Source organism: Alligator sinensis, unplaced genomic scaffold (genome assembly GCF_000455745.1).
Source record: "Alligator sinensis unplaced genomic scaffold, ASM45574v1 scaffold736_1, whole genome shotgun sequence".
Taxonomy (NCBI): Eukaryota; Metazoa; Chordata; order Crocodylia; family Alligatoridae; genus Alligator; species Alligator sinensis.
Window position 1 is genome coordinate 754,531 of NW_005842561.1, and position 16,420 is coordinate 770,950.

The 16,420-nt window shown below is 41.7% G+C and overlaps 1 protein-coding gene across 8 annotated transcripts in view; it reads left to right on the forward strand.

The window, feature by feature from the left end:
- Positions 1 to 16,420, forward strand: part of LRRC8D (leucine rich repeat containing 8 VRAC subunit D) — a 61,583-nt gene that overhangs the window by 12,053 nt on the left and 33,110 nt on the right. The window lies entirely within an intron of this gene.

The window sequence follows — 16,420 nt, forward strand, 5'->3', positions numbered from 1 at the left end:
GTCCGCATCCAGGTCTGGCAGGTGTGCAGCAGGTCACAGCCAGGCAGCAGTCCCCACTGCTGCAGTGGGGAAAGGGTGCAGGGAGCTCTCAGGGCTGCTTCAGCAGTCCAGCTGGTACAAGGCGTAGTGTCCCCAGGTACCAATTGGCTGGGCCCCAGAAGCTCCTGAGAGCTAGTAGCCCTGAGCTACTTGCCAGGGTGGCTTTTTATACTGCTGGGGCCAGCACAGGTGCTGGCCCCGGGCTCTAGCTCCCCCTGGCTGAAGATCCAGGAGGAGCCAGGCAGGGTTATTTTGCCCCTAGTGGCACAATTTGCTCCACAACAAAGTGCATGTCCGAGCATGTACGCTGAAGCAAAAAACCTCGGCTCAAATTTGCACCACTTCTATTTGAGCTGCTGCAAGTGCACATGCTTGCATGTGTGGCTGCGCCCTCAGAGGCTTCTGGTTCCCCTTGGACATGGGCACATTCAAAGGGATTTGCATGTATTCTTTAGCAAGAGGGGCATGTTGTGATATGAAAAATGAGGGGATTGGGAAACTGTTGTGGATTTTTTGTTTTTAGGTAGCAGGCTAGTGTAGTTTTTGAAAGAATATTTTGATGATGTTGGAATTCTGTTATAGTATTATGTATTTAATATATTTAGAACCATGTTACAGGAAACTCTTAAACATTATTTAAATGAACATGCTTTTCTCCCTTTTTATTTATTACTTGAAGTGCTAGAATTTTTTTTATTGCCACGTGCAGCCTATAGCAATTTTGATGCTCATAATCATCTATCTGAACTCTTAAGTGCTTAACAGTCAAGTGTCCATGTCTTAATTTATGAAATATAAGTCAAATAAACAAAAGATCTCTCTTGTGTGATGTTTTACTAAATGTTTTTATAACTGACTTCTAAGACTGTTAAAGTTTTACACTGGTCTAATCAATTAGTTCCTTTTTCTATCACTTTCCTTCAGCTCACTATCTTCTATAGAGTTCAGAGTTAAAATAAGTTATGGAGTGTTCAATTTCTGCCACCTTTCATGTTCAAAATGTGATGCCATTCAAACTAAGAATCAGAGAGGCATATTTGCAGACACAGTATTTTAATCATCATTATGATTACTTCTCAGTAAAGCATTCTCTAGCTTTTATGAAGTTTCAAGTAGAGAGGTCTGTTCTGAAACTCTCAGCAGTTAAAGAAAAACCTATCTGTTATATGTGGAAATCAGCCTGCAGGGATAGCAAATTTAAAGGTACGAGCAGTTTGGAGGCTTGAGCGGAAAAGCAAAAAAGAAGGAAAAAATTAGATCCGTTTGAAGTGGCTATCAAGTATGTGGATGCTAGGTTCACCAGTCAGGAACAATTATTATATTCCTGGTTTCAGTGCTTTCACTTAATCCAGTGTCCTCCTGATTTTAAATAAAATTATTATTATCATCATCATCATCACCATTGTTGCTGCTACTATATTGCTACTTTAGTGGTTAACTTGCAGGACAGCAAATGGTATTTTAAACACACACATGGATATCTTTTTTAAAAAATCACTTGCTGTAATGCAAACTTTGAAATGATCTTTCTCTGAGCTGTTCCCTGTATACATGTGGCACTATACTGGCATTGGGATCCACCCAGATGTAGCTTGTTGCAGAGCGAAGGCTTTATAACTATCCTCCCTGCTGAATGAGGCATACAGATTATAATATTTTTTTGTCAAAAACTTTTTACACTACGGTAAGTTATTTTAGCCTTCTAGAGATCATTTACACATTCACAATGAGGGAAGCTAGTGCAGAACTGGAGTGGTTGTATGTTCATCTCTAAGTATTCTCAAAACTGTTTAGAACTTTTCCATTTTGTATGGACATTACCTGTGATTTATGTTGTGCTCTGCCCTCTTAATACAACTACCTTAAGCTGTTGAAGCATGGCCTTTAGTGAATATTCGTGTCTTTATTATCGATATCTGCAGCTCTGGCGAGTGCATCGTCTCTCTGGATATGGTTACTGCAGCTTAAATTGAAGTGAGGGTATGTGTGTGTGGAAGAAATGTCACTTTTGCTAATACAATTGTGTACATTAGGTTATTGATTCCCAAAGGGGATGCTGTAGTATGCTAGTTGTGTCATCAGTGACGGAAGTGTGCTGAGAGATCCCCCTGTGGGTGAATGTAAATTCTCTCCTTCCCCATCTGGCACCATGTGCCTACCCTAGCTACTCCAGGAGCACCTGTGGCTGTTCCTTCGGGGGCTGCCAGTACTGCTTCTGCCTTTCCCTGCCCCTAGGTGCATCCCCTGTTCCTCCTTTATCCTCCTCCCTTCCCCTGCCACACTCCTGGCATCATGTTAGCTTGCAAGCAGACTTGCATACAGAACCCAGCTTGTTGCCTCTGTTCCTTCTGTCTTTTCAGGACTGGCAGTAGGGGCCACAAGGGTGGTTGGCCCTGAGGCGCAGATCACAGGTTAGGAGGGCAGACAGTGGAAAGAGCAGGGCACAGCAGGGTGAGAACCTGGTCTCATTGCCTTTAAGTGGCACCAGCTAAAGTAGTGATTCTCAACTTTTTTAGCCTCTGCGCCCCCTCCATATCTTTTCTAGATTTAGATTTAGCTCGTAATTTTCACCCAGGGTGCTGCAAAACTAAGAAAAGTTATGGAGGAGGCCTTGAGGCTAAAAAGGTTGAAAACAACTGGCTTACAGACTAATTCTTTGTTTAAAGAAAGATGTATTTGGTGCCATTTGTAACAGTACATCTCACCACTGATATGATTTCCTCTGGCAGGGGAATGGAATATAATCTATGGATTGAAAAATAGGAAAATAAGTAGGGTTGAAAGGCAGCTCATGATCTACTCCAGCCCCCTGCTTGAGGCAGTTTCATCTCTGAATAAACCATCCCAGCCACATGTTCTAATCTGGTTTTGAAAAATTCCAAGGATGAAGATTCCATCATTTCTGTAGGTAGCCTGTTCCAATGCTTGACTGCCCTGATAGTCCGAAAGGTTTGCCTAATCTGCAACCTAAATTTCCCCTGCTGAAGCTTGAGGCTATTTTTCCTAGTTCTGTCCGCTGTGATCATGGAGAAAAGCCAATCTCCATCTTCTCTGTAATTGCCCTTGACGGATTTGAAGACTCTTACCAAATTCCCCCTCAGGCTCCCTTCTCTAGACTAAATAACGCTGGTTCTTTCAGCCTTTATTCATAAGTCTTGCCTTCCAGGCCCCTTAACATTTTTGTTACTCTTCACTGAACTTCTTTCTAGACTGTCCATGTCCTTGAAGTGTGGGGTCCAGAACTGGACACAGTATTCCAGGCAAGGCCTCACCAGCCTTGAATTGAACAGAAAAAATCACTTCCCTATATTTGCAAATGACACTCATGTTTGCCAGTACCACACTGGATTGTATTTTTTTTTTTTTTTTTTTTTTGCAACAAGAGCATACAGTACTGTTGACTTGTATTCAGCTTATGGTCTACTATAAATTTTCTGCAATACTGCGGCTTAGCTAGTCTCTCTCAATATACTGTTTATACACCCTTCCCACCACCGCTTTTTGGGTGTAAGAGTGAAATATGCAGCCAGTTGTAATGCAGAAAAAATGTGCCCCAGGTATCAAAAGTTTGGGAAACACTGTTATGCTGTGTAAGGGAGTAGAAGAGCTCTCATTGATAAATTAGGCTTGTAATGATGAATGTTAGAGATGCTGTTTCTACTTTTCTGTTAAAGGAACCTGTTCTGTTAAACCTTCCATCTGAAATGTTAGCTAAATTTGTTACAAGCAACAATTAAGAGGTTTGCTGAAAGATGAAAGAAAAAGTACTTCCTTTTTTCCCCTTTCCATTTTGATACCTTTATGTATAGTATATTGGACTGGCTCTTTTTGCAGTTATTCCGTTTCCATTGTTTTTATGGGCCTTTTCACTAAGCATTGTGGTAAGGAGAAAGAGAAAAACACATTCTAAATAGGAAAATATGAGGAGGCAGGAACTATTTTTTTATTTTGTGCTTGTTCTGTGACATACAGAATGACCTTATTGGAGACTCCAAGCCTGTCTGTGATGTGAATGTTTAATAATAATAAACCACAGAAAACTGGCAAAGAAGCTCTGTAGAAAGGTGTAATGCATGAAATAACTTCTAATTCATTCTTTGGGATTGACTAGATTTCAAGGTGATAGTGTTCCTTTCGGTTTTAGTCCAGATATTTGCAATCAGAATGGCATTTTATGCTAATACGTGTTACTGAACATCCAACATTTACTGTTACTTGATTCATGTTTTCTGTATATTAACGCTGTATCCATTCTTCATGCATACATTTGCTTGTTTTTAAATATTGTTAATATAATTACACCCCCCCCCCCCCCCCCCCCCCCCCAACTAATCTCAACCTACACCCAGAAATTCTGTAGCAGAAAAAGGACTGTAGTCTGGTCAAAAAGAGAGCTGCCAGTAATTAAAGACTTGTATAAGATGGTGTGGGGAAGAACAGTTATCAAAACTTGAAAGTGATTCTTAAACTGCTCAACAAAACAGTTTCCTTCCTTTTCTCTGAATAGGCAACTTATATATTCATTATATATTCTAAAATTGTAATGTCTGCACAAGTGGCCTTGAGGGGATGAGAGGATTCTTGGCTTTTGAGGTGTATTAATCAGAGTTGATGGAACTAAGCACAGCTGTAGGGTCATGGATTTTTTAAAAAAAGAACCTGTTAGCTATAATCTAGATGACCTTTTCTTCAGTTCTAGGTGACCTTAAGATAAGCTATTTCAAGTGATCTTCTGCCAGTGAGACCAATTATTTTTGCACTTTAAATGGAGTGGACGTGGATTGATGTACCGAGGGTTAAAAGATTGTGTGCAAGTATATGCTGGCTGAAAATGTTTTTTAAAATTTGAATGATTTAATAGCTTATTGTTACCAGAGTTTCCTTCAAGTCTCTTGATGTATCATCTGCCATATTAAAGTGTACATAGGGGGTCTTTCTTCATTTGGTAGCATTGTATGGCACACAAGGAATTACAGCTTGTTTTCAGAACAGGCCATGGCAGTCTGCAGTAGCTGACTCATTGCTGTTTTGCAAGCAGACTTGCCTGTTCTTTCATGTGGTTCTGTTTTTTTTGGGGGGGGTTGTTTTTTTTCTGAATCCTTGTTAATTTGGGTCTTTCTTTGAGTTGTACAGTGCTTTGGTGACAAAAACTGGTTTGTTTAGGTAGTGTCTAATCTCTTATGCATGGTTGTTACTCAGCCTAATTTGATATCATTAAGCATGTGATATTTGCTTGCTTTGTTCCTTTTTTCTTTGTGCCACTTGTTTATAAGGTAAACTGTTGTGCATGAACACTTCTCCACAACTACTATTTTGCAAAGTTCATAATATTTTGGGCTTTTTATTTAGTTAGTTATTTTATTTGGTTAATTTTTTCTGGTTTTGTTATCAGCTTCTCCTTTATTATGCACAAATTGCAAAATATTTGATTATCACCTATGCTGGAGGTTAATTGACTTGTGTTATTCATTTTGCATCTTACCCTTGTCATTCCTCCAGTGATTCAGGGAAAGCTATAGAATGGGGTTTGAAACCGTGTGCTTGGGGAAGAGCTCAGAAACGGAAAAATAAAAGCACAGTGCCTAGAGTTTGCAGGGTTCTATGCATATTTTTTCATAACATTATTTTTCCATTTCTAATACAGCACTTCCTGAATTATGAAACTGGAATTCCAGTACAGGGTTTTAAAATCCAGGTTCACAATTTGATAACACCTGGTCTTTGGATGAAATGTATATCCCTGTGATCAACCGATGTATTAATCCCAAAGCCTGTAATTTATACTCTTTAACATTGCTTTAATACAGGCTTTAAAACTCCCTTTGCATGGTCTGCTGGGTCAAGTTGGAAGATGACTTTGACTTTCCTTCTCATTTAAAAAAAAAATCTGGGGATCTGATTGTGAAAATAAATTTTCAAACATGCTCTGGATTGTAAGTCGCTACAGGTATCTTGACTGTACAGATGTCTGGTACCTCTGCTCTGCTGTGTCTTCTAGCTTGTAAAAACAGAGTAAAATTAGTAAGTTTGGTTAGTTTCAGTGATGTTATTGAGAATTTTAGGGGCAGCTGTGAAGCCAACAAGAACTGTTAAATTTCATGCTGTTGCTTGAGAAAGCTATAAGTAGCAATAGGGACAGATGCTAAACTTGTTTACAGGAAACCTATGAACTAAAAAGCCTGGTAAGAAACCTAGCAGCGGCCAATGTTCTCCTGCTTCTCACCTTTACATATATCTACGAAGTGGAGAAGGTAGTAATAACAAGTATTGGAGACCACTGTCTCATGAGAGAGACTGTGAAAGAGGGGTGGCATAACGCTATGTCTTTTTCCTTCCCCTCCTTTTCCTTTCTTGTAGCGGTGGCTTAACTACAATAGGGTGACTAGGGTAGCCACCCCAGATATTGACTTAGGGTGGGGCAGGGAGGGAGGATAAAAAAACCAGCTGCCATCACAGCCACATGATCACATCATTGATACCTGGAAGTCGCTGCTGCCCCGTGTGTGGTGTAACAGGACCTGTGCTCCAGGGGTGGCTGCAACACCCCCTGGCAGCTGCTGCACTTAGTAGCCGAATTTCTAACCTAGTGCTTTATGAATTGACGCAACACTCAGTTGATGAATAGCAGAAAGGCTTGTTTTAATAACTACCAACAAGTTACAAAACTAAATAACAGAAAAAGACTTTTACCCAATATAAAATGAGCTTTCCCAATATAAATTAAGCTATTAGTCCTTTAATATTATTTTTGCTGCACAGAGATCTTTACCCAATGGAGGCAGGAAACGGTTCTTGTACAGGCTCAAAGTGTGGATCCTTCACTTGTCAGCTGGGTGGCAGGATGGCTTGATCTGGACTGCACACACTTTGCTGGCAGTTCTGTCTAGTTCTTATATGGTTTAATTGTATAGCTTCAAAGCATTTTTCCTTGATGCTTTACCAATTAGAGTACAAACAAACAGGGAGGAAAGGTTGATTATCATAACACAAGTGTTAATTCCCCGGCTTCTGTTTTGGATTTGTCTAGGTGTGAAGACTGTTTTTTTTTCCTGCAGACCCTGCACTTATAGATTAATTTACAGGTGATGGGTCCGAGTGGTCCAATAGGATCCTTAGAGGTGTCATCAAACCTGTCTTGGATTATTTGTCTATCAGTGGGGCAAATTTGCAGTGGCTTATATTGGTGATAGTCTGTTTACAGAACTTCAGACATACAGTGAATGATTGAAATGTTGTAACACCTTAGAGTGAGGTTGGATGCCTGTTTTGAGAAATGTAAGGATGTCATATACAGAACATCCTCCCTATATTCAGTGCATCTTGTAAGGTTTTTTTTGAGATGAATATTTAGCCTTTTGTCTTTAGCTGTTAGGTCAATTGAAATGCATATGTAGTTTCCTTGCCTTCACTGGCTCACTGGCCCAGCTTTTTCTTTGGCTCTCTTAGCTTGGAAATGCACATGCAATGAGCATGTCAGGACTCTGCCAATAGTTTTAACCACTTTATTATTTTATGGGATGAGTCTGGTATCAGGTACTACAAGCTCCACCGTCTCGATGCCTAATGGGTTGCAAGCCATTAGCAGAGTTGATTTTCTTGTGGCAGTCTTGTTACCACAATCCAGTCTTGCCCCAACCATTGTCTTGGATTTGTCTGCAAGAGACACTGTCCAAACTTTCACAGTTTTCATATGCAGCAGTGGCCACATTACTCCTGCCCTGTTCCAGGTCCTCAGGGCACCCTCCCTTGCTCTTTCATCTGCCACACCTTGATGTTGCTCATAGGGCTTGGGAGGCTGTCCCAGAGTCCCCAGAGGGAGCCCAGTCTCCTGCTATCCTTCCCCTTGGGTACTATAAATTGTGGCCATTCTGACCCTACTTGGGGCCTTAGGGCACCAGGTGCATTATGGGCTGGATTTGTGGCCTCCATCCCCTACAGCCTCACCCATGCCTTGCAAATGGTACTCTCAATCCAGATATCAGCTTGTACAGGCTTCAGCCCTCTTGGCTTTGGCCTCCTGGTTGTTCTAGCTGGGGACTGCAAAGCTTTGGGCTACTGGCTCTGGCCTGGCTTCTCAGTCCCAGCCTCTCCAGTTCTGCCTTACTCTGTTGAGGCTCAAACTCTGGCCCTCTTGACTGTTGGCCTGCCCTTGTCTCGCCTTTGGGGCATGGACTCTGGCTCTCTTGGCTTCGGCCTGTTCTTGTTTTACCCTCTCTGGGCCCAGAACCCAGAGCACCTTCCTGGCACCCCCTGTGTGGCCTCCAGTCTTTCTCTGTTGGCCACACCTGGTCCTCCAGTGGTAGTCATCTCTACCATTGTGGAACAAAAAGAAAACCCAGCCCCTTTGGGCATCCACAAACCAAAATCAGACAGAACTCAAAATCATCCTGACCCCAGGGTAAATGAGGCAAAGTAAAAGGAAAGGAGGCGTCTCTGGTTGCACAGTAGGGTTTTCCTTACTATGCCCAGGAGGTCCTTGACTAGACTGGCTGCTGGCCTGAGGCTGGCTGTCATACTCTTAAGTCCTGCCTCCTCTGGCCAGTTCACCCTATTGCACTGTGCACACCCAGGGTTCTCTCATTCAGGGGCTCTGATGTACCTGTTGCGTGGCCACTGGTGAGTGTGGAAGCCCTGTCTCCACTATATTGTCTCTGCTTGCAGTTTCTCCTCTCTGAGCCACAGGACTCTCCCCTTTAAAGGGTCTTTGCATGTCCTACCTTCCCCCATCTTTTCCTCAGTAACAGAGTGAGGGTTCCCTGCTACATGTGGCTGCTCACTTGGGCACCCAGCTGTGTCCTTACACCTGCCTCCTAACATGCAGAAAAGGGCAGGGCAATCATGACTTTTTCTTAGTGAAGCAGCTGTGAAGCTATAGTGAGGGCAGAAACAACAATAAGCTCCTTGTTTCCTGGGTGAATTTTCCTACTTAACACCTAGCAGGAAACTGATAGAAGGACAGCATCCTGGTAGAAGCTGCAACCCTTCTAGCAGCAGCTGGTAAGGGAAAATCAACTTCAATCTGGGTGTTGCTACTGGATATTGGAGGTGGAGTGTTTCACCCTTTCATTTAACATTTAACATTTACCTTTAGCTTGTGGCTTCAAGTTGTCCTCTTGCTGCTGAGAAAAATAACCAGTGTGGGACATATCTGAATGCTAGAACTTATTTGCCTAATTTTAGTGCAGGAAAGGAGCAAGTTGCTGTCACAGGTATCCAACATTGGGCTCCAGTCCTGCAGCTTTACTCATCTCAGTAATCACATTGTCTCAAGACTGTTCTTAGAAGTATGAGCTTGCAAGATCAGGCCCTTTAATTAAAAAAAAAAAAATCTTTATCAAGGCAGGCATTATTGAGGTGAAATCCTTTAAAATCAATGACACTGTCTTAGTGAGGGTAACAATTTTAGGTCCTTAGTTATCCACAAGGGACTAACAACAGTTCCAATGACATGAAGAAATCATGCTATCATGTTCTGTGGTCCATTGTGTCCTTGGGAAAGTACAGCCTTCTGCCTTGTGACTGGTGATACTACAAATCACTGTTAAGGTGGAATTTTTCTGCTTGTGCTGCTACTAAAAATTATTGAATTACAGTACTGCTTTGATTTATAGCTTAGTGTGTGTGTATGCACATGTTGGGTAGAGGGGGGTCATGCTCACTGGTAATGCAGGATTTTATTAAAAGAAAATGAAGCTGCCTTTTTCACACTGAGGGTTAAATATTACAGTCTCAAGGGTGCTATGGTGGTTGAAATATAGCCCTTTTATACTAGTAGACTTTGGTAAAGATAGTGACTCATCAGAGGATGTTAGACGGATGAAAAGCTTCATTAATAATTAATAGAAAAAAACAAGAAACCTTCTACCTGTGACATGTTCCTGTTTCCAGGGGTTCAAACTATCATCAGAGCTGTACATTTTGAGTAATAGCGGCATGCTCATGTTTTCTCTAAGTTGCAAATGTTGTTTTCTCCATGTATGTCTTTATATATGATAAGGACACAAAAGTTGGGTTTGGTTTTGCAGTGCTTTGAAGGTGGTATTATAGTGTTTTTAGATAATTAACTTATTCTTACTTGATAGAGATGCTTAAGTTATATTTCAGGTGTTAGCTTCTTGTCTCTTACTGGTTCCAATTCATATATTAGCAAGTTGTTCAAATTAGTGACACAATCATTCATTCTAATGTACTTTCTTGCTGAGCATTCGTTTTACTGGCAATCTGGAAAATCCATAGGTTCTAGTCTTCTTTCACTTTTAAGAGCAGGTAAAAGAGGAGTGAAAATTTGTAATGTTTTTAATATGGGGTGGTTTCAGCATTTGTGAAGTTACTTATATTTTTTGATTTGGCAGGCCCTTGAGTTGCTAGCTCATGAATTAAATTATGGCCAAGCAGGTTTCATGATAAGGTATGTCAATAAGGAGCTGGCTGTCTGATATTTGGCACAGTAATGTAATTGCAACCTTGCAGTATTTGTATTTATGGCATCACATCTTGTCAGTTGCACAAGGGTGCATCATCCAAACCTTGCATTCTTTGAGGGCTCAGACTTATGAAGAATTGCCTGAATCCTCTGGCTTGGAGACGGAGATGCACTTTGCCCTACTTTAACCGTGACCTTTTATTTACCTTCGTCCATAATTTAGATTTAATTGCAGTGTAGTATGAATTCTTTATTATGGCATTGCTGGCATTGACGGACAACTGCTATTATTAATGGTGATGGGCCTGTAAGATCACTTTGTAAACCTAAAACAGTAGTTATACCTGGATGGTATTGTTAAAGTAATTATTTTTCTCTTTGACTGAAATAGAATCATAGAGAAGTAGGGCTAAAACTCCAGAGGTCATCTAGTCTAACCCTCTGTCCAAAGCAGGATCGTCCCTATCTAAACCGTCCTATACAAACCATAACCTAAACTCAACATAACCCTAACATGGCACAGACCTAGAACGCTAACCTGCCACAGGTAAAGCAAGGGAACCACAGCAGCCAACGTCTTCCTGCTATGAAATGTTGTCAGCATCCACTCAAGATTCCAGGTAGAGGGCCATGCCATGTCCCCTGCTACAGAGGAAGAGAAACCCCGCCCGCTGTGCTGCTGTGCCACCGCCGCCCTTCCCCCCCCATCTATACTAAACTGACTATGGGGTAAGCCAGGAACCTCCAGTTTTGGTCCCAGTAGGAGCACTGGCACACCCCAGTCAAAGTTCCCAGTCTTGGTTGTAGCTAATGACCAGTGCCTCAGAGGTTTAAAAACATCTTGACACATGTAGCAGAAAAGGGGGGTGGGAGCAGGGACAGAAGCAACTAGCAAAGCCCAGAAACATAGGAAATACCCATAGTAGAACATAGGCATAGCTATGCCTAGATCTTTCCTGATCAGTGCCTGTCCAACCTCTTCTTGAACACCTCAAGTGATGGAGAGTTCACAACTTCCCTAGGCAGTCTGTTCCATTGCTTTGAAGGTGGAATTACAGTGTTTTTAAATACTATTCTCACAGCGAAGAAGTTTTTCTGGATATCCAGTCTAAACTTACTTTGCTGTAACTTCAAGCCAGTTCAGTGGTATATATCCTCCTTTCTGCAGTAATAGAGAAAAGGTGCTTTTCTTCTTCTTTATGGTAGCCTGTCAAGTATTTGTAGACTGCTGTCACATCCCCGCTTAAGCACCTTTTCTGCAAGTTGAAGCTAAATATAGTTTATAAAATTTGCCTTGATGCAAAATTAAGAAACAGCTGCCTTTCGGTTTCATTTCATCTGAGTGCCCAAGAAGAGGAAATTATTTCTTCACATTTTGTACAAGGAAATTTTAACTGAATGCAAAGGAGCTAATTTACAGTTGTGGAAACAAGTCTCCTGTGGGCTTGAATCTGGCACTTAGGGTCATGAATTACAGCTTTACAATCCCCTGGGTAAACAGCACATGCTAGATGTAGTGATTGCTCAAGTGGACCTTGAAGGGAAAGGAAGGAAGCTTCCTTGCTTAGTAGGAACAGCTGAAATATGCAAGATTCATTTGATGGAAAAGGTTTAGCTTGCTATTCCCGGAGAAATCAAAGTTTTTCCCTGGGTGACAGAGACCTGTGGACATTGATTTGTAAAATGGAGGAGGTGTCTGGGGCAAAGTATTTTCCCACAGTGGAAAGAAGGACCTAAATTGGGAAGCTGCTGTCTCAGAGTATATAAAGTAAGTTAAAGATTACTGATAACTTATTAACATTACACATGTGTATAGATGTACTAGGCAGAAGTAGACCTCATCCTGAAGCCCTGTGCCATTCTATAATATGGGTATTCATTTCTGACAATACAACTTGGTTGCACTCAAAGCTCTAGGGCTTCCTTCGTGCTCCATTTATATATTCTGTCTTTAAAGCAGGGGGCAACAACCTATGGCCTGTGGGCTGAATCTGGCCCACGAAACAATTTAATCTGGCTCAGAAAACTGGCATTTTGGTCATGGGGAAAGCAGCAGCAGCTGGGTTGTTCTGTCTTCAGAGCAAGCTGGGCTGATTCCACCCACTGTTCTTAAAAAGTTGCCACCCCCTGCTTCAAAGCATCTTCTGCTTGCCACTGTTGGAGTCAGGCCTATTTGTTATACGCTGGCAGTGAGCCAAGGCCCACAAGGAACTGCAAGTCTCCCTTAATGGCTGGACAGATGCTACTAAATGTATAATAACTGAATGATCTGTCTGGGGTCGTGTGATCCCAGTGTGTGCTCCAACCAGTGGCGTGGGGTTAGACTAGATGATCTATTCAGGTCCCTTCTGACCCCTAACTACTATGAAACTATTGGGACAAAGGATGATAAAACAGGATTAGGAATGCATTGTTAAGTTAATAACTAGGGTGTCTAAGGAGGCTATTGAGCAGAAAATTCCAGCCTTTGCCCCCTGCCCTTTAAACATATCTAAAGGGCTGTTGGACACCACTCAGTGATACTTTGCTCAGAGATGTGTACAGACAAGAGAAAGGAAGACAGTCACAGTGTCCCAGGTTCCCTCTGGCCAGCACCACCTTCCTGGTCTCGTAGGATAGAGAGCTTGGCCAGAGTCAGGAGGAGGTTGACCAGAAGGTGCTAGGATTTGGTGGAGCTATGTATGGGGTGTGTATAAAAATAGTTGGGGGGGAAAAGTGCAGAGCGACTGCAGCATGGTGCATTTGAGGGTACACCAGGGATTCCTTCTGGTTGAAGAAGGGACAGGTGTCGGGGGAGTTTATATATCTCATCAGGTACACTCCTGTACTGATGGTCTGTCAGAGTCAGGATACTGGGCTAGGTGGATCATTTTTCTGACCTAGGGCCTGTCTACATGAGACCATTTACTGTGCAGCTGATTAACTACACAGCAAACGTCTCAGCGTTTACACATGTACCCCTATTAGGACACATGAAACTCAAACTCTGCAGCAGGGTAGTACTTATAAATACAAATACTACCCTGCTGCAGAGTTGTTTTTTTTTGTGAGCAGCAGTGCATATGTAGAAGCTGACTGGCTGCCTGGGGCACAAGGATGCTTCAGTTCTGGGGCTGCCTGCCAGCTAACTATGTGCTAAAGCACACTCATGCCCCATCCAGCTTGTCTGCACCACACTGAGTCCAGTCAGAGCAGTCCTGGGCTGGCAGGGGGACCCCCTGGATCCTCTGCCAGCTGGGGCTCCTGTGACCTGGCTCAATGTGCAGTAGATATGCCCCCATTATGACATTTCTCTCAGTCAAATCCAGTGGTTCTCAATCTTTTTAGATTTGAGCTACCCCCTCAGTAGGCCCAAGGCACTCCTCAGAAAATGTCAGCTCTTAGTTTTCACTTAATTTTTGGCTACAAAAAAAATAACGGATCCATCCTTTTGTTGCAAAGAACTCAGAAATACCGTACCAGGTCAGAATGTTTTAACACTGTGGATTCCTATTTGACATCTGTTTTTGTCTTGTGAACCATGTTTGCACACCTAACAGTGCAAACACTGCATGGTATCCTGCAGCACCCTTGGAAGGGTCTCAGGGCACCCCAGGATTCCATAGCACCCTGAGAATCACTGCTCTAACCTAATAATTCATCTAACTGTCCTGTACCAGGTAAGGGAGACAGTATCACTTCTTACTCACTGTGTTTTGTACAAGAACTCATCCAGCAGGTATGTTTCTAAAATTACTTCTATCTCAGGCCCTGAAAAAAAGACGGAAGGACAGTTACGTAGGCCATGCATAGATGTTCAGCTTCTATCAGGAGAATCACTGTTCTCCTGGTAGAAACCAAAAGCACACAGATCTTTATGCTCTTTCTCCTAGATGAGTAAAGGCTGTTCCAGGAGAGGAATAAGTGAATTGCAATGAAGGAGAAATTGGTCCTAGGAGACTGATGGGATTGGGTAGGGGATGAAGATGACTCCTTCTGACCTTTTCTTATCCCTTTTCACGGACTCCTCAGCCAGTGGAGCTCTCCATGGGTCTGATAATGGCTCTCTAAAGATAGCTGGACTCCACATCCATGGTGAAATAGGTATATCTGCTCTTAAAGGTACTTTTAATTAGTATTTATTAGTGGGTCCTGTTGTGTTAGGTGGAAAGAAGGAACAAAGTATGTAAATACAGGTGTAAATAAATACAAAAGGTATACCGGCAGACATGTCATGACTCTTACTAACGTTGATGTGAACATCTGCTTTCAGTCGCATCCTTTCTGAAGAGGTAACAGCTATGTATGTCTCACTGTTTAAGACAGACATTTGAATTGAGAACTGTTCATGTAGTGTTTCAGGCCTAAGCACAAACGTAGTTTTGTTGTGATGGTGCCCCATGAACCAAGAATCGCTGAGATGCCAATGAGCCTGACTTGATTTTCAAACACTTAACCTCCCTCTCATTCCTGTCATAGCACATGCAGTTGTGACAGTAAAAACCCTTACTTTTACAGTTGTTTAAATAGATTTTCTTTTAGGTTTCCATTATGTGAGTAGTAAAGCCAATTGAAAAGAACTTCAGAACGTTTTGGAATTTTTTCTTATTTATGGCTGAAGCGACCCTTCAGCAATTCTAACAAGTTCGCTGCTTGGGAAGGAACTTACATCAACATAGTATCTGTTCATTCCTGGTTTTGTAAGTACATTTAAAAGAAAAAATAATTTAAGGCATCAGTATAGTGGTGCTGTAGATCCTCTGTGATGCAGCTTTTACTGACTAGCCCTGACTTGGTTCCTGTGCACTGTAGAGTTGTTTATATGTTCAGAGTATGCCAGTGGCAAGGAGAAACAGGAACATCTTTGATTTGATGCAACTTGATGTTTACTGGAGGAGGCCTTAAGTTTTTCACACAGAGACTACATTTTTATTGTCTTCTATATACCTCACCTCCTATTCAGAGTTGTTTAGTGTTCTGGGGATTATATGGTACCTGCTTGCTTGGAGAGTTAAGAGTAAGGTATTTTGCACTTTCCACGTCATTAAAAACATTGAACTTCATTTTTATAATGTGCTATTGTTATTTGATATGATTGTCTGTTGAGTACCAGAAGTCTTTAGCCTTCTCCAGATCTACACAGTTCCAGCTACCCCTTCAGGCCTGTGTTTTCCTCTGCAGTGAAACAGAAGTAGCCAGAACTATATAAGCTTTTTTATTTTATTAAAATAAACCATCCTACTTCCATTTTTATTGCTTCCTTTGTATTTTGTTTTTTGTTTTTGTTTTTTAAGTAAAAAGTAAATATCTTTTTACTCCATTCCCAAACTTTTGGTGGACAGAGAGAGATGTTTGTGCTTCATTTGCTTTAAAGAGCATGTATTGAATCGCATCGTTACCTTCTGGAATCTAAAATAAACTTCTTGTTTCCGCCACAGTCCTTCCTCTTCCTAGTCTTGCTAAAGAGTCCCAAACATTCTCATGGTTTTCTTCCTACAGTTCAGTATACAGTATTGATTTGTGGTCACATAAATTGCCATTTGATTTGACATCGTTGAGCTTGTACAGTTATTTACCAGAATTGAAGTTTTTACTTGGGGAGGGGAATTGTTTGTTTTTGGTCTAGCTTTTAGGTGTGTGAAAGAAGCATTTTGAAATAGTGCTAAATGGTCTGGTCCGGTCCAGTCCAGTCCAGTCCTGACTAATTATAGCTTGTCTACAAAGTAAGCAGTTTAGAATACTTACCTGGAACAGCTATTCCTGAAAGTCTCCATTCTCCTGTTCTGGAATAGGGCCTGGTATACCAAGGGATGCTCGGGGAAAATGAATCCAGATTAATAGAAAATGGGAATTTAAAGGGGCTTAATTAAACTGCCTTAAACTACTATGTGTTTACTTTTGAATCAGTGTGGCCTTAATTTGATTTAGCTTGGAGCTGAGGCAAGCTAAATCAAAGTAAACTAAACTTAACTAAGGGTT